At 38.3% G+C, this 18,904-nt stretch overlaps 1 protein-coding gene and 2 pseudogenes across 3 annotated transcripts in view; 1 reads left to right on the top strand and 2 right to left on the bottom strand.

Annotated features, from left to right (window-relative positions):
• Positions 1 to 18,904, top strand: part of Tent4b (terminal nucleotidyltransferase 4B) — a 64,788-nt gene that overhangs the window by 11,607 nt on the left and 34,277 nt on the right. The gene's annotated exons all lie outside the window — the stretch shown is intronic.
• LOC124966968 (heterogeneous nuclear ribonucleoprotein H3-like) lies at positions 990 to 9,258 on the bottom strand (annotated as a pseudogene).
• On the bottom strand, positions 15,283 to 15,491 carry LOC124966703 (NADH dehydrogenase [ubiquinone] 1 alpha subcomplex subunit 1-like; annotated as a pseudogene).

Genomic DNA, 18,904 nt, shown 5'->3' with positions numbered 1-18,904 from the left:
TCAGCCTCCCAGATAGTGGGACTGCAGAAGTGTGCTGCTACAGGAATGTATTGTTTTTATAGTTTTGTGTTTTGCATTTAAGTCTACGATGTATTTTAAGTTGATTTTTGTGAAAGGTATTAAGATCTGTGTCTAGATTCTTTTTCTTTCTTCTATTTTTTTAATGTGGTCCACTGATGTAGCATCATTTGATGAAAAGAGTGTCCTTTCTCCACTGAAGCCTTTGATCCTTTGTCAAAGATGGGTTGACTGTAGTGTGCAGGTCTGTTTCTGGGCTGTTTTGTTCCATTGCTCTTTTTGTCTGTTTCACCAACATCGCCCTCCCTTGATTGCTTTAGCTGTCTTGAAGTTAGTGTTAGTACTGTAATTTTGTTGTCTCTGTTAACATTAACTCTTCTGGTCTTTTGTCTTTCCTTATAAGTTTTAGAATCAGTTTGTCAATATCCACAAAATATCTTTTTTTTTTATTGGAATTGCACTGAATTTGTAGACAAAGTTGGGAAGAAATGACAGGTTCTCTATTTATTTAGATCTTCATTTCTTTCCTTAGAGTTTTGGAGTTTTCCTCATGTAGATCTTATACATATTTTATTATAATTTATACTTGAATATTTCAAGGTAGGTTTTAGTTTTTGTTTGATTTGCTAATGCTAATGTACTATTTTGCTTTAAATTTCAAGTTCTGGTTGTCTATTGCTGATATATAAGAAAGCAGCTGACCTTTATTAATACCTTTTATATTAAAATCTTGCTATATATTTATAGTTACTTATTAGTACCAAAAGTTTTTTTAGTACAAAAATTTATTTTTAAGTCAAAGTATGCAAAAAATAAAACCTTCAGAAAAAGATTTTCTAATCAAAATCAAATAATATTTCAAAAATACATTCCTTTAGTCATTTTAAAGTTCTTAAAATACAAAAGAAGATGTAAGAAAGTCTAGTAGACCAGATGCTGCTGTTAGGACTTGTATGTTAGCGGTTATGCTTTCAGTACATCCCAAGCCAGCTACCTTCCACTTATGCCACCTTGTCCAAAGTAACCTCTACTGCCTCCACCACCTTGGCCATAACCACCAGGCCATCAGGAGTACCATATTCTCCACTATGATTGTTCTGATTCTCATCCTCCCAGCAAATCCATATCCTCCTGATTATTTATTCCGTCTCTTGCCGTAGCCTGCCCTTCCAGAACTTCCCATTCCAGAGCTACTTCTAGGAGTAGAGTTCAAGAAGAGTTCAGTGTATCCATACTGCATGTTATTTTTATCTTTAGATATGAATCTTCATGTGTATTTGCTTCTGTTGCTCTGCCATCAGTTCAATATCAATATGAACTCATATTGGATTTAGTATTGAGAATCATCATCAGCAGTGCCATTTTCAGTTGCAGGAAAAGGCAACCCTCTCGTGTACAAAATGACTATTACGAAAACCTGAACTTGCTTCAGCAGCTCCACCATAGCTGTGACCTCCCATACCTCTTCCACCTCAGTCATCAAAGCCTTCAGTTCCCATAGCCTTAACTATTATAGCCACCACATATCCATCACTTTCTCGTTGCATTTTTTCATGCAAACTTCCATGCTTGGCTTCATAATAACCCCCTCTTATTCCTTTTGGCCTACCATATGGTCGCAGTGACTGTTCCAGCAATCTTCTTGGTGGATCGTGAACTCCTTTGATTTCACTCCTGCTGTTTCTGAAGATCTTTATACCCTCTACCCTATTCTTGTGTTTTCCCAGAACATTTTCTGCTATCTCCTTTGAAGCAAACTGCATGAAGACCTCTCTGGTGCTTCACCCCTGGTAGTCCATTATCTGTGTCATCTCCATTTTAGCATGATTTCCAGATCTTGAAAAAATGGAACTATTTCATTTTCAGAAATTCTTTGCTGCAACCAAATAGTAGTCTGCAAAATTGTACTGTCGCATAGTGTAGTTTAGACCATTATGTTTCATAACCCAATCTATCTCAGTGCTGTTTGATTTTAAATGCCCCTTTTATTTCACATACCCTGTCAGCCTATACTGTCACCAACTTTGGTGCTCATGGGGTCTGATGGCGAGGCGGGAGAAGTGGTTGCTTCTGGCAGCACTCCCACAAGGGCTTTCCACCTGTCTTTTGCGGTCCAGATTGTTGATCATTTTCTACATAGGCATCATTATCATCAAGAAACCTTGAGTTCGTTCTTCCCAATTTGTTTATCTTTTATTTCCTTTTCTTCATTAAGACTTCGAGTATGCTGTTGACTGAAAGTGGTGAGAATGAACATCTTACCTTATTCTTAGTCTTAAGGGTGGGAAAGCTTTTATTTTTTCACCATTAAGCCTGATGTTAATTGTAGGATTTTTGTAGATATTCTTTATCAAGTTGAAGAACTTCTCCCCTATTTCTAGTTCGTTGGAAAATTTTGTCATGAAGGGGTGTTGGAGTTTATAAAAATTTATTTTGCATATGTTGATAGGATCATAGGGTTTATCTTCTTTTGTTGATAAAATAGATTGTATTATTATTGAATTTCGAACCATGTTTACATACCTGGAGTAAATCCCACTTGGTTATGGCTTATAATTCTTTTTGTACGTTGTTGGATTCAATTTGTTGGTATTTTGTTCAGAATTTGTGCAGCTATATTCAGGAGAGATTTTGGTCTATAGTTTTCCTTGTCTGTTTGGTTTCTTTCCATCTGGTTTATGGGTAGGGTGATGCTAACTTTATAGAATGAGTTAGCAAGTATTCTCTGTGTATCTGTTTGCTGAATTTAGAGACAATTGAGATAATTTCTAACTTAAAAGTTTGGTAGAATTCTCCAGTGAACCCATATAGACTTGGTACTTTCTGCTGTAGGAGTTTATTAATTATTGGCTTAGTTTCCTTAATAGATAGTAGGTCTACTGAGATTGTCTTTTTCTTCTTGTCAAGTTTTGGTTCCTAGTGTTTTTCAAGGAGTTGGTCCATTTCATCTAGATTATCAAATTCATGGGCATAGCATCCTTTGTAACCTTCCTTTATTATCCTTTTAGTGTCTGTGGAATCACTAGTGATTACCCTTGTTTCATTTCTGCTATTAGTAATTTGTCTTCTCTCTTTTCTTTATCACTTTTATTGATCTTTCCCAAGAACAAGCTTTTGGTTTCATTGATTTTTCTCTGTTGATTTTTAGTTTTCAATTTCATTGATTTGTTTTCTAATTTTATTTTCTTCTGCTTACTTTGGATTTAATTTGTTCATCTCTTCTTAGTTTCTTAAAGTGGAAGCTTACATTTTTAGATCTTTATTCTTTCATGATATTTGCATCCAGTGCTATCAGTTTTTTCATTTACTTAGACATATCTCTTGTGACTTTTTTGACCCATCTACTGTTTAGAAGTGTGTTGTTTAATCGTAAGTATGTATTTTGGAATTTTTCAGCTTTCTTTCTATTACTGGATTCTACTTTAATTCTCTTGTGGCCTGAGAGCAGACATTTTATTGTTTTTATTTTTAAAAATTAAGGTATGCTTTAGGTTGAAAATGTTTGTATGTTTGTGTATGTATATCTGTATACATACATGTATACTGTGTGTATATATATAGAAATACTGATAAAAGGTTCTCTCATCTTTATTGTATGTGATTTGACAATACTAGGTTGGTTAAAACAGGCAGAATGAAGCATTGATAGATGTATTGATAACGAAAATGTCCTAAATGCATACAAAACCTTATTCAACCTTAAAAAGGAAGGACATTCTGGCACATGCTGCATGCAGCATGAATGAACTTTGAAATAATGCCAGTGAAAAAGGGTTACAAAGTTCCAGAGATGGATAGGGTAATAGTTGAACACCAAGATGAATGTACTTAGTGTCATATAATCATATATTTAAACATGGTTGAAATGGTAAATGTTGTGTTATATATATATTTTTATCACTATTTATTTGGTACTGGGGATTTAACTCAGGGTACTTCACCACTGAACCACATCCCAGACCTTTTTATTTTTATTTATTTTGAGATAGGATCTTGCTAAGTTACTTAGGGTCTCACTAAATTGCTAATGGAAAAAAAAAATTAAAAACCAGAGTGGTATCAACTGTGAAAATATTTAAAGAGTTATTTTAATGATATACCTTATTCTGGATGTTTATGCTGTTTTTTGGAACTTAAGTGACCAGTTTAATTTTAACTTGTGATTGATCTGATAAAACATACTATATTTGCATGGTCTGGTGGTACATGTGTAGCTGTAGTGCCAGCTACTTGGGAAGCCGAAGCAGGATGGCAAGTTCAAGGCTAGCCTCAGCAATTTAGCAAGACCCGAAACTACTTGGCAAGACCCAGTCTTAAAAACTAAAAAGGGCTGGGAATGTAGCTCAGTGGTAGAGTGCCCCTGAGTTCAGTCCTCAGTACCATGAGCAAATATATATTATGTTATTATATTCAGGTAGAATTTTTAATGGGGTGATGAGTAGTATTTTTATGTAAATCATGAAATTGTATGTCTGTGATAAATCTGGTTCTTGTGGAAGACATATGTGCAGTCCTTTTAGGATCATTACTTACTTATTCACTTGACTGATTTGTAGTCACAGAGTAGACCTGTACCTCATGGGGTTTGAGGACCTTCAGAGGTCAGACTCCAGTCCTTGGTTTTGAAAATTGTTCACTTGTTTGGGGATGTACCTCAGTGGTAGAGCATTTGTCTGGCATGTGTGAGACCTGGGTCCATCCCCAACACTGTCGAAAGAAAAAAGAAAAAAAAGAAAAATCAATCAGCCTCAGCAAAATTAAATTATTTTATTACTAAGTTCCACAATTATCTTTTCCTATAACAAGGGCTGCTTAGCCTAATCTCTAATGGGTCCCAGTGTGCCACCAGAATCTGAGTCTGTTAGTCTAAGCCTGTGATATCAAATAAAACCAGGGGTTGGTGTCTAACCTCATCTCCTTCCCTGCACCACTGTTTCCCCAGTCCATGCAGATAATGGTGCTCTGCTTAGTGGACTTGTTGAGAGTAATTTCCAAATCAGTTGCTTCTAGCACATTGGCAATCTCAGGAAGTTAAGAAAATGTGATGATGAGACCCATGCCGTGGAGACTGACTGTGTGGGGCTGTACAGGGTGGTGGGTCTCACACCATGCTTTAAAAACAATACTCATACAAGCCCAGGTTGGGAATTGTTACTCTGTTGAGGTCTGGGTTTCTGAACTGGGCCCATTATCAGGAACCTGTGCAGAGTTGAGATAGCTCAGATCCCATCTGTGGAGGGGAGTCTGGTCTGAGAGGGAGATGAGATGCTGGGAGTCTTAAAAATTATGCTCAAGATGCAGTAACTTTGCCTCCCCACTCATGTTTATGTACGTACTGATTAAAACCAGACCGTGGGGTGCAGGGGACCTGTGGGCAACAGACAATGTTTTAATGAAGTGAAGTTTGGCTCAGGCCTTATAATGCTATTGGTTTTGGATTAAAGTAAAAAATGTTCATTAAGAAATGTGAGATTTTATATATAAGATTTTTTTTAAAAGAAAATCTGGTCTTGCACTAACAGTGCTGGAGGTGTTTTTAGATTTTTTTTTAAGCAAGACAGAGTATATTGGGTGGAGAGTCACAGAGGGGGGTGTGTTTATATATTTAAATGTGAAAACTGTATGCCTTGAATGCCCTTTATCAATCTGACTCAGACACCCACATTTATGGATTTGAATTCCCTTAATGGAATATTAGATAAATTGCTTATGATTTATGATCCAGAGATTTTTCTTAAAGTTTAGAAAAGGAAGGCATTAATTCATTGTCCTTATAAATACTTTAAACAGTATGAAAAAGGTAGGAATTTCATGTAACCACCATTTTTAGTCCCAGGCTTTTCCTGGGATGTAGCATTTGTATTGGGTTCAGAGGATCCTTTTCTACCAGTTAAACTGACCAAAGAAAATACATGTTATTTTATGTTTTGTATCAGTAGTATTATAATACATATTTTGTTTTTCACTTGCTCTTTCCACATAATGTATCTTGGGAACTTTTTTCATGTAGAGTTCATGTAAGTGCTACATAGACTTCCATTGTATGGCTGTGTAGTAGTCCCCCCTTGTCTCTGGGGGATATGTTCCAAGACCCCTAGTGGATATCTGAACCTGTGGGTACAATCTAATCCTCTACATTACACTTTCCCCCCCCACAAAAAAAAAAAAAACCTATGGTAAAGTTAATTTATAAGTTAGGCACAGTAAGAAATAAACAACAATCACCAATTTTTCAGTCCCAAACTAGCCTAGAATCTGAATTCCTGTTACCATGTCTTACTTTTGCAGTAAATGGTTAAATCCCTTGAGACAAGCGATCCCTTGCCAACATTCTTGTACTTTCTGCTAAATACTTTCTGCTTTAACACATTACCATCATGTTTTCTGTTTATGTCTTTTGCCCACAAATTTAGTGCCTTTTCCCTTTTTTTTTTTTTTTTGATATCTGGATTGAATCCAGGGGTGTTGAACTTCTGGGCTATATCCCCAGCCCTTTTATTTTTACCTTTTCCGTCCTAACTAAGACACTTAGGCACTGTGTCAGTAACTTTTGCAAATTGAGGTGCAGTAGCAAAACCAGCATCATTTCTTTTTCCTTCTTCACAGTTTCACAGACAGATTTGTTCTTATCATAGGTCTTAGAAACCTCAGCATATGATTTTTTTTTTCCTTAAGTCAAAGACTTTGACCTTGTCGCCTAAAGGACGCGTGTTATGATGTCTCCTTGGCATATCTAAATTGCCAGCATCACTATTCTTGCCTTTTATAGTCACTAAGTAAAATAAAGGTTCCTTGAACGCAAGCACTGGGGCAGTGGTCAGATAGCAAGACGCTGCTGAGACTGATGGGAGAGTGGGCGGGTAGTGCGCACCGTGCGGTGCACTTCACACAGGGATGGCTCATTTCCCCTGCTTCCCCCATGGAGAGGGATGGTGTGCGATTGCATCTTGCTACTTGGAATGCTGGGTAATTTAAAAGTTATATATAGTTTATTCCGGAATTTTCGTTTAGTTTCAAACTGCAGTTGACTGTGGGTCAACTGAAATTACTGAAATAAAAACTTCTTTTAAAAAAATAAAGCTAACGTTTTAGTTTTATTCATCAAACAGTCGGCGACTGTTTAGTGGAAATCTCAGCCCAGGGACAAGACTGTACCCTATTATTTTTTCTTTTTGTACCTGGTATTGAACTCTGGGGTGCTTAACCAGTGAGCCACACCCTAGCCCCTTTCTTTCCCTTTTATAAAATTTAATTTAATCTTTTAAAAATTTTGAGATGGTCTCACTAAGTTGCTGAGACTGGCCTCAAACTTGGAATCCTCCTACTCAGCCTTCCTAATCGCTGGGATTACAGGCATCTGCCACCACTCCCGGCTAATACCATACTTTTTTAAAAAACCATCCTCCTACTGATGAACACAAAGGTGGTTTTTCACGTTTCCTAATCCAGTGCTGCAGTGACCAGTGTTGTATATATATGTCTCCTTGTGAATGTGTGCTGTGCTTATTGAACAGGGGGTATAACTTAAATGTTTAACAAATCCTACGACATTGTCCTCCAGCCTGTGTTGTAGAGTAGATGGAGGTGAGGCAGGCACTCAGAATTTGCTGGACTTCATTGATCTTGTTAATATTTGAGTTAAGACACAAAGTAGCAGAGCATGACAGTTTTTTCTTTCAGTTCTTATTAACATGAGGAATATTTCTGGGTGGACTGGGCTGACCTTAAGTGTCTGCAGGCCCAGTCCTAGTGTGCTAGTTGTTAACCTGGAAAAATTGTAAAAACGTTGAGTTATATTAGTGATGAGAAAAGGATTAACAGATCATGGTAATTAGAATAAGTATCAAAACATTAACAGACATTGAGAAAAAATTTAATTCAATATGCTCTGCATTTTCTTTGGTACATTTTTCCTTTTCATATGTGTTAGAAATTTTAGGTTGTGTATTTAACTTTTTTTCTCGTATACTTATTCAGCTTGACTATAAAAATAACTCTAAAAATGCCAAGGATTTCAAAGACCCTCCTCATTATAAAGCATCAACTACTTCATAATCTCTTAGTATTTGTACCAGTGTAAAAGATCCATTTAAAAAATAATTTTGAAGCTGTTAGGAAGAATACCACTTGAACATCTACCTACCTCAAACCCATGGATAGGTAGGGGCAGAAAAAGAGACAACAGAAAGAATTTTCATCACCGTGAAAGGTCTTAATGCTTTCCCCATTATACACTTTGCCTAATCTTTCCTATTATCTACATAGTCTGCGCGTGCAGCTTTGTGTGTGTGTGTGTGTGTGTGTGTGTGTGTGTGTTTTCCTTTATAAATGTACTCTGCTTTACTTAAGCATTTCCCTAGTGTTGGACATGTAAATTGCTTTTTTGTTGTTGTTGCTTATTGGTTAAAAAAAGCTAGTATCTCCATCTGTGTCACTCAAAATAAGATGGCTGGGTTTCTTATTGTATGTTGCCAGAAAGATTGTGAAGGTTAGCAGCGAAGGAGGGAAACCTAACACTTTACTCCCTTGGTCCCTCTTTGCTTCCCGCATAGATCAGGATTTATCATTTTACTTATTTGTGTTTTGGTATAGTAGTTGTGAGATTTTGGGCTTATGGATTTGTTTATGTGTGTGTTGAGGTATGTGTGAATGAGTTAGTTGTACAGTTGATTCTGCTTTGAAGCTTCTCTAGCTTTTTTTTTTTTTTCTCATTCTGCCTAATCACTTTCTTATCTCAAAATGAAGTAATTGTGTACTTGGCACCACTAAATTAGAAAATTGTCTGTCCTTGGCTAAAAGAGCTCATGCATAGGAACTAGATAGAGTAAGAGGAGGGGAGGGGTTTAGCTCAGTAGTAGAGCCCTTGCCTAGCACGCACAAGGCCCTGAGTTTCATCCCCAGTGCCAAAAAATAAAGACTTTGCTTTAGAGAAAAAAATGGTGCGGGATTCAGCAATTCCAGAAATGGACAATTGTGTCTTCCATTAAGAAGAATCTGACATAAAGTAAAACAAACTCTAAATTTAAGAACATGTAACGTGAGCTCCTTACTAAGAAAATTAATGATGAAAAGGATCTTTTGAGCTTGTGTGTTTTCTGGAAGATTAATCTGTGAAAGCAGCAATGCCCAAGAGAGCTGAGCAGATGTAGATTCACGGATTCTCTAGTGACATGTGGAAAGCTGTTGGGATTGTACCATTAAATTTGTGCATTAAAACACTTTTAATACTAACCTGGGCATGGTGGCACATGTCTGCAATCCCAGCAATTTGGGAGGCTGAGACAGGAGGATTGCAAGTTCGAGGCCAGCCCAGCAGTTTAGCGAGACCCTTTCTCAAAATGAAAAAGGCTGGGGATGTGGCTCAGTTGTTAAGCACCCGTGGGTCCAATCTCTGGTACCAAAAACAAAACAACAACAATAACAACAACAGCAACAACAACAGCCCAACTCTTACTACTATAAATAAATGGTGACCCTGGGATTTCTGGATACTCTGTGGGTCCTAATACAAAGGTCTTGCAAGTGTTTTCAGTATTCAAAAAGGGAAACAATTTGCTTGTTAACTGAAATATCAGATTGTCGTTAGGGCTTTGTGTAAGTCATTCATTCCTCTGATGTACAAATCATCTTTTTATTGATTTAGAGTCTCCTCATTCTCTTGTTTTGCTATATGGTAGCATATAAGGTGCAGTCCGTTTAGTTGCTTTGACAACAACTTGTCCTGCCTTTTAAAAATATTTTAAAATAATACCATGGAAATACAATTCACCCATTTAAAATGTATAGTTCCATTGGTTTTTAAAATATTCATAAAATTGTATAATCATCACCAGAATAAGTTTTAGAACATTTTCATCACCCCCAAATAAAATATCACTTACTCCCCATTTCTCCTCAGCCCCCAGCTGTGGTTACCACCAGTCTGCTTTTTGTCTCTACACATTTTGATTGTTCTGCACATTTCATATTGATGGAATCATAAGACTATGTGGCCTTCTGTGTCTACCTTCTTCCACATACCGTAGTGTTTTCAAGGTTCATCCTTGTTGTCCCTAATATCAATGCTTCATCCTTTATGTGGTTGAATAATATTCCATTGCATTGATATGTTTCTTTTTGTTAATCCATTCATCAGTTGATAAACAAGCAGATTGTTTTTAATTTTGTACTATTATTAACAATGTTACTATGAGCATTTATGTTAGCTTTTGTGTTTAGTACATATTTTGAGTTTCTTGGGCAGATTTGTAGGAATATTCCTGGTTTGGTTCTTTGTGGCATTGAGCCCAGTATATTCTCACATACCCTGTACTTACTAGGAAATAAGGAGAGAAAAGGGACAGAGAGAGAGAGAGAGAGAGAGACAGAGACAGACAGAGACAGAGACAGAGAGACAGAGAGAGACTGAAAATAGCTCTAGGGTAGTTTTCACCTGATATATTGCATCTTAAGTCTCAGAATAACTAGTAAAGCAGTAAGCTTCAAGTTGCAATTACTTCCAAGTTCCTGGTTCCTATAGAAATCTTTGTATTTTATTAATGACAGTTTTCAGTTACTTATAATGATTATGAACCAATCTTATCTATACTGTTAGCCTGGTATGAATTTACTTGTATATTGATAATGCTGTAGCTTTTATTCATTACCTCTAAAGGGAATTAATATTTATTTTACTTGGAAATTTGGAAGCAAGCAAAAACTGTGGAAGCAATAATGGGTTTAGAGGGAGGGGTAAGTGTGGCTAATGAGTTGTGATTGTCTCAGATCTATGGATTGGAAAAGGCAGGGAAGTCCAAGGTGCTCTTTGTTTTTGTGATCCTAGTGCTTAAACCCAGGGGTGCTTTATCACTGAACTACATTCTCAGTCTTTTATTTTTTATTTTGAGACAGGTCTTGCTAAAAGCTTAGGGCCTCCCTAGGTTGCCCAGGCTGGCCTCAAACTTTTGATCCTCTTGCCTCAGCCTCCTGAGTTTCTGGGATTACAGGAATGCACCACTGGGCCTGGTTCCAAGATACTCTAACTGGTACATTCTGGAACATTGCCCAATGTCAGTGAGCTGTCTTTTCACTCATTGTATAGAATGACTGAGGAAAGCTTAAATTTCTAAATATGGCAACTTTTGATTTTCAGACATTTCATTTTATTTTATTAAATAACAACAGAATAACATCTGAACTTCTTGATTTAACAAATTTAAGTTCCTTTTTCTTTTTCCTCCCCCACCATCCCCTTTTCTTTAAGGTAAGCAGCTTCTCAGGTACAGTTGCACACTCTTTGGTATACTGCTGTTCAGCCCTTTCCCAGAGGTGACCCCTTCTGCAAGGAAGATATGTGTTCTTTCCATCCATATTTATATGCTTTGATCTGTGTTTATGCATTCATTAGCCCTAACCCTAACCATTATCTGTCTTATTATACATTACATAATGGTTTAACTTTTTTTTTTTTTTTTGAGACAGGGTTTTGCTTAGTTGCCCAGGCTGACCTTGAATTTAAGATTCTCCTGTCTCAGCCTCTCTGTAACTGGATTATAGGCATATGCTCTGCATGTTTTAACTTTTTGAGGAACTGCCAAACTGTTTTCTACATACCCACTATCAAAGTCTGAGGGTTTCAGTTTCTCCCCATCCTCACCAACACTACGTTTTCCTTTTTTTGAATGTGGCAATCCACGATGGGTCCCATGGTGCATGCTGTAAATCCCAGCTACTCTGCAGGCCAGCTTGGGCAATTTAGCAAGTCTGTCTCAGAATAAGAAATATAAAGGGATGGGAGTGTAGCTTAGTGTAGAGCACCCTTGGTTCAATGTCCAGTACCATAAAAAGTAAGATAAATAAATAACTGTAGCAATCCTAGGGGTATAAAGTAATATCAGAGCATGATTTTGATTTTCATTTCTCTAATGACTCTGTGTTGTTATCTTTTCATGTGCTTATTGGTCATCTGCATATCTTTGGAGACATGTCTATTCAAATCCTTTGCCCATTTTTTTTAATTGAGGTTTTTTTTTTTAAATCATTGTTGAGTCAGAGGAGTTTTTCAGGAGTTCTCTATGTATTCTGGATATTATCCCTTATCAGATGTATGATCTGCAGATATTTTCTCCCATTCTGTAGGTTATCTGTTTACTATCTTCGTAGTGTCCTTTGGTGCACAGAAATTTCCAATTTTAAGTCTAGTTTATTTTTTCTTTCATTACCTGTGCATTTGGTGTCATCCAGGAAATTATTGCTGAATACAATGATATGCAAAGTGTTTCCCTAGTGTTTTCTTCCCTGAGTTTTGTAGTTCGAACTCTTGAGTTCAGGTCTTTAATCCACTTTGAGTTAACTGTTGTATATGGTGGAAAGCAAGGGTCCAGCTTCATTCTTTTGTATGTGGATATCCAGTTTGCCCAGCACTGTTTGTTGAGAAGACTGTCCTTTCCCTACTGAATGCTCTTGCTACTCTTATATTTTATTGCAATATTACTTCAGAATGCATAAAAATATAAATTTCTTATGCCCTAAGACTATAAAAGAGGTGGACCTGGTGGCGCACACCTGTAATCCCAGCGGCTGGTTAGGCTGAGGCAGGAGGATCTTGAGTTCAAAACCAGCCTCAGCAAAAGTGAGGTGGGTGCTAAGCAACTCAGTGAGACCCTGTCTCTAAATAAAATACAAAATAGGACTGGGATGTGGCTCAGTGGTTGAGTGCCCCTGAGTTCAATCCCTGGTACCACCTACCCCACAGGGGAAAAAAAAAAAGGTTATAAAAGCAAACAAGTATATAAATTAAATACAGCTAAAACGACAAACCCAATGAAATGGAAATCATGTACTTTTATGGAGCAGATGATTTTTCATTCGCAGCGCCACGCTGAGGTCTTGCCTGCTCTGGCTGGCACGGGGGCTTGGGGACTGCCTCACTGCCTTACCAGCTAAGTTCCCTCATCCCTCTCTCCCGAAAACCAAACGTCGCAGGTACACCTTCGCCCTTGACGTGACATGTGTGCACATATATGGAACGGGCCATCATCTTGCTCTCTTCTCAACTTGCTAGATTAGAATCCTATTGTTTAGCCTCAGCCTCACGGTAAACACATCAGCACACGTGGGAAATCCCCTGGCAGCTCTGTTTCCGAGGAAGCATCTGGACGATCCAGAACAGGCTTATGCTAATGTTTTAAATGTAATTTTGAAATGAAAACACACACTTTAAAATTTCTCATAGTGAGTGTATGGACCTGAAGTGTCTGCAGACCAGTTTGAGACACTTACTCGAGGTTGAAACATGTTGCTTTATTTCATGTGCTGGTTATACATTTAATTTCTCCCCCAAGTTTAAACAGCTAATAGAGATACTGACATTTTAGTTTGGCAGGAGGAACTTGTGGTTTTTTTTACCCTTTGCTTTTTCCACAGTAACCTTTTGTAGTACCCCTCACTGTGGTCTGCTCTCTTAACTGATGGTAGTTAGGATTTCTTGTTTGTAGCCGGTGATCCATCTTTTCCTTAATTCCAGTGTAACTGCAGCTCTTCTTGTGGCTTGTTTTTATAACTTGTATTTTACTGCTTTTTCCATTGAATACAACCAAACTAAAAGCTTACATTTTCAATTTTAGACTTGATGTTTGTATTTAAAAATAATTTTACTGACAAAATTCTGTCAAGTTGGCTTTTACTACTTTAGTTTTGTTTTATGTGGTTTACATGACCCTGGAGTATCTTGTCTTCTCACAGTTAAATTCTCAACTGAGTTGTCCCTATTTAAAGTGTGAGACTGTGCCAATTTGATCTTAAAATATTGGAAGTGAGTTATGCTGAGACAAAGCTGCAAAGAAAAAGCCTTCATGTTCTGTTTATTCTAAATGCTCTTGGCATTGGTTTCTTCTACTTGAGGATAGCTTCTTCCCAAAGCATTTTTGAGAAAAGAATCTCTCAGGTCTTCCGACAGGCCTGGGAGCAGATGGCAGAATGGAAACTGAGGCCCAAGGCTGTCTCAGAGTGGTGTGTTTCTCTCCTCTTTCTTTCCTACTGGGAATTGAACTTAGGGCCTCACACATGCCAGGCAAGTGCTCTACCGCGGAGCTACATCCTCAGTCTGTTTTTAAAATTTTAATTTGAAACAGGGTCTTGCCGCGTTGCCCAGTCTGGCCTTGAAATTGCAATCTCCCTGCCTCAACCTCTTGAGTAGCCAAGTAGCCGGATTTACTGTTGGGTGCTACCATGCCCAGCTGAGGGTGCCCTTCTCATGGATGTGAGCTCTTTTGTAACACCCAAATCAAACCATTGTTTATCTTGTATGCATGACATGAAGTAGTGCCCTAATCTAATTTCAGGAAATGGTTCAACATTTCTATTAAAACTGCACTATTTTTCAAAATTAAGTAATAACCATAGCATCATATTTATTGAGCAAATGGTGTTTTGTTATTTCTTTTCACCCAACTAAGAATATACATGTGAAATAACATATTTCTATGACTAATAGTAGGCTAGGACTTTAAAAATTCTCACAGCGAAAATTCTTCAGTGATCTCTATAGATTAGCCACCTGATATCTAAGTGGCTGCTAACTGGTGGTGTCTGCTGCTGCTGCTGCTGCTGCTTCACATTTTTAATGCTCTTTTTATTGTGATAAAATATGCAAAACATAAAATTTACTCTTGTGACCATTTTAAAGTTTATAATTTGGTGGTGTTAGGTACAGTCATAGTGTTGTGTAACCACTGCCACTGTCTAAATTCCAGAACATTTTAGCCCCAAGTGGAAGTCCCGCACCCATTGAACAGTTAGTTTTTCCCCATTAGGCCCCTCCTCAGCCCCTGGCAACCAATAATCTGCTTTCTCTCTCTATGGATTTGCCTGTTCTGCATATTTCATGTAAATGGAATTACATAATATGTGGTCTATTGTATCTGTGCCTTCTTTTTGTTTTAAAGATTTATCCAGGGCTAGGAATGTGGCTTAGTAGTAGAGCAGCTGCCCAGCCTGTGTAAGGCCCTGGGTTCTATCTCCAGCACCAAACACTTAAAACAACAACAACAACAACAGCAACAAAAAGATTTATCCATGTTGTAGCTGTGTCAGCATTTCATTACCTTTAATAGTCATTGTATGGATATATTGCAATACACATTTTTTTCTTCTTCATTTTATTTTGGTTTTCATTTTATTATGATTATATATTACATAACACACTGCATGGTACATAATATATCACATAACCTTCTAGCAGGGGTAGATGAATAACTGAATTTTTCTCCTCAGGAAAATGCTTCCTTAATCAATGTTCTCCAAACCCTTTGGTATATAATAAGATTAACTCCTGATATGTGCCTGTCTCTTTTCATCAAACTCTACTCAGGGAAAATGAACAACTCTTTTTCCTTTCCCCCATTAGTGAACTTGTGGATGTAGGCAGTGGCCACTCAGGGGATAACCAAGCACACACCCATGATGCTGAGTTCTGGAAGAATCTTGAGCCACATTTCAACATACTTACACTCCTTAGAAGTGAGCGGGAGAATCACAGCCTTTGGGAAAGGAGTCCCCTGTGTCTCTCCTTTGTGAGCAAAGCAGTAAACCTTTTTCCTTTTTCTCAAAACTGGGTCCTTGTTATTGGATTGGCATCAGGACAAGGACGGAGCTTTTAGCAACAAATCTGGCTCCCTGGATCTGAGAGCAGCCCCCCACTGCAGCTCTCCTGGGCAGACTTGACTCTCCAGGGAAACTCATGTCCATGCTGAGGATGCAAGGTGGCTGGCGAACTTGTTGAGAGCCACCTGCAGGAGAGTTTAGGAGACAGGTTGCTTCGTTGTAGTTCACTTTGAGAAAAAGGAAACTGAACTCAGGAAAGTTGTGACAACTTTGGCCTTTTGCATGATCCCTGCCCTATGTATGCCTTGTCCAGTCACCTGCCATCTGCACCTCTGGACCTCTGGTCTGCTCTGAAGCTGAATGCCCTTAACTGTCCACACCCCACCTGTAGAGAACAAGGACTTTGGGTTACTTCCCCCAACTTCGCCCCCTTTCAGCAGGAAGCAGTTTGGATATGTTGCCGCCCATTTTCCCATAGAAATGGAATGTAGAAATTGATGGTGTGGAAATGTAACAGTGGCCCATTTCATGCTTTGAGTATAACCCTTGCTGCTCTGCCACTGCAACTTACTTTTTAAATGGATATGTCTCTTTTTCTTCCTCTGTCCCTGCTCCTCCCTAATCTCTCCCTGTCCCTAATCTCAGGGTAAAACTGAATTACCTTTCTTCCCCATGTTAGGCAGATTTATCTGTCCTTGGGTACATTCCCACCATAGGAACAAAGTCAACCAGACTTTGGGGATGGCACCAGCAGATCTTGGAAATGATTATCTCCCAAATGAACAAATGAACTACCATGCCAGCAGAGAACACATGGACTGTAGCCTTCAAATCACCTCCTTAAAAATCCCTGGTTTCTGCTGATGGGCAGAATCACAGCCTTTGGGACTGGAGTTCGCTGTGCTTTTCCTTTGTTAGTAGCAATAAATTTTTTTCCTTTTTTTCAAAAAGAAATGGTGACCGGGTTGGGTTCCTTTCCCAGTAAACCCGTTACCACATTTTAATAACAAATCTTTTGGATAGCCATGTTTTAAAATTGTTATGAAATATACGTAACATAAATTTTACTGTCTGTAACCATAAGTTTGTACAGTTTGGTGGCATTGAGTACATTCACACTGTTGTCACCCCTCATCCTTCTGCACAAGTTTTTTTTTTTTCCACAGCTAAAACTCTGTATGGGTTAAACACACACTCCCATTTTCCCCACCCAGTTCCTACCAACCACCATTCCACTTATCTTCTTGATAAGAGATTTCACTACTGTAGGGACCCCATGTGAACAGGGTCAAAAAGTATTTGTCCTTTTGTAACTGGTTATTTCACTTAGCATAATGTCCAAAAGGTTCATCCATATTGTACCATGTTGTCAGAATTTCCTTCCTTTTTACAGCTGAATAATTTCATGGTACCTAAATGTCACATTTGGTTTCTCCATTCACCTTTTCATTGACAGCTAGGTGGTTCCATCTCTTGTCTACTATGACTAATGCTGCTCTGAAGGTGGATGTACAATTATCTGAGACCCTGCTTTCAGTTCTTAACCAGAAGGGGAATTGCTGGATCATACAGTGATTGTGTCCTTTTTTTTTTTTGGGGGGGGGAGGTGAACTACCACACTGCTTTCCACAGTAGCTGTCCCACTTGACAGTCCCACAGGTGAAGTACAAGGATTCCAGTTTTGCCACATCCTTGCCAACTTTTGTTATTTTCTTTTTACCCCTATAGAAGCCATCCTAATGATACTTTTGTGTGTGTATGTGTGTGTGTGTGTGATATTAGGAATGGAACTCAGGGGCAGTCTACAACTGAGCTACATCCCCAGCCCTTTTTGTTAATTTTTTGTATTTTGAGGCAGGGTCTTACTAAGTTGCCCAAGTAAGCCTCAGTCTTGAGATCCTCCTGCCTCAGCCTGCCGAGTCATGGGTGTGTGCCACCATACCTGACCTAATGGCAACTTTTTAAATGAATTTAACATTTTAATGTATAACTGGGTTTTAACTAAATTAGTTAACATTAAACCTTTATAAAATATCAATAGTGTAAAACATGTTGGCATGTGCCCTGTGATCCCAGCGACTTGGGAGGCAGAGGCAGGAAGATGGCAAGTTTGAGGCCATCTTCAGCAACTGAATGAGAACCCTGTCTTGAGAAGGAGAAAGGAAGGAAGAGAAAGAAGAATAGAACCAAGGAATGAATGAACTGGAGATGTAACTTAGTGGTAAAGCAACCCAAGTTCAACTGACCTTCTTAATTAACCCTTCCACGTGAACTGGGATGGAGTGTGGAGGATATTGAGGGGACAGATACTACTATAGTATGATAAAAACTATAAATCTCTTCTATAGCTTTCTTTACCCCCAAATAATGTAGAAGGCATACAGAAAAATAAGTGGCATAATTTGGTAGACTTGATCTGTCAAATTACCTTTTTCACCCTAGTACTGGGGATTGAACCCAGGGGTGCTCTACCACTGAGCTACAGCCCCAACCCTTTACTTTATATTTTATTTTGAGACAGGCTCTAAGTTGCCTAGGCTGGCCTTGAACTTGCTGTCCTCCTGCCTTAGCTAGGATTCCTGGGATTACAGATATGTGCCTTGGCACCCAGCTTCATGTTACTTTTTTCTTTGTACTAGGGATTGAACCTGGGGGCTCTTTCCCACTGAACTACTTCCCCAGTCCTTTTATATTTTGTATTTTGAGATAGTCTTAGAGTTGAGCTGAATTGCTGATGGTCTCTAAGTTGCTGAGGCCGCCCTGGAACTTGGAATCCTCTAAGTTGCTGGGATGAAAAGTGTGCACCACCACACCCAGCTTCACATCACTCTTGAATATGTTATGGAACCTATGTAAGAATGGGTCAGAAGACTTGCCCTCTAAAGATAGTAAGATTTTAAACTCAGTTGGTCCTTTAGTTTCTGTCTCAGCTACTCAACTCTGCTGTTGTAACATGCAAAAGCAGCCACTGACATTATGTATCAAATGAATGAGGGAGGCTCTAGTCCAATAAAAATTATTTATGTACACTGCAATTTGAATTGTATATAATTTTCATGTGTTCCCAGTATAATTTTCTTTTGACTTCTTTTCAGCCATTTAAAAATGCAAAAACTTTCCTATCTTGTGCTATGTGAAAACTGGCCTGGTTTGGCCTTGTGAGTATGGTTTGCTAACCTCTTGTGTAGAGGAATTAGTGAATGTTGGTGGTGTGGAACCATGTGGTACTTGAGTTATTTGTTGAAACTCTTTGGTGTTCTTTTTGGTTCAGGCTAAGGGCCAAAGAGTTAAAGAGTCAGGTTGG

This window comes from Sciurus carolinensis, chromosome 16 (genome assembly GCF_902686445.1).
Source record: "Sciurus carolinensis chromosome 16, mSciCar1.2, whole genome shotgun sequence".
In the NCBI taxonomy this organism is placed as follows: Eukaryota; Metazoa; Chordata; class Mammalia; order Rodentia; family Sciuridae; genus Sciurus; species Sciurus carolinensis.
This window is presented reverse-complemented; position numbering and strand designations above follow the sequence as displayed.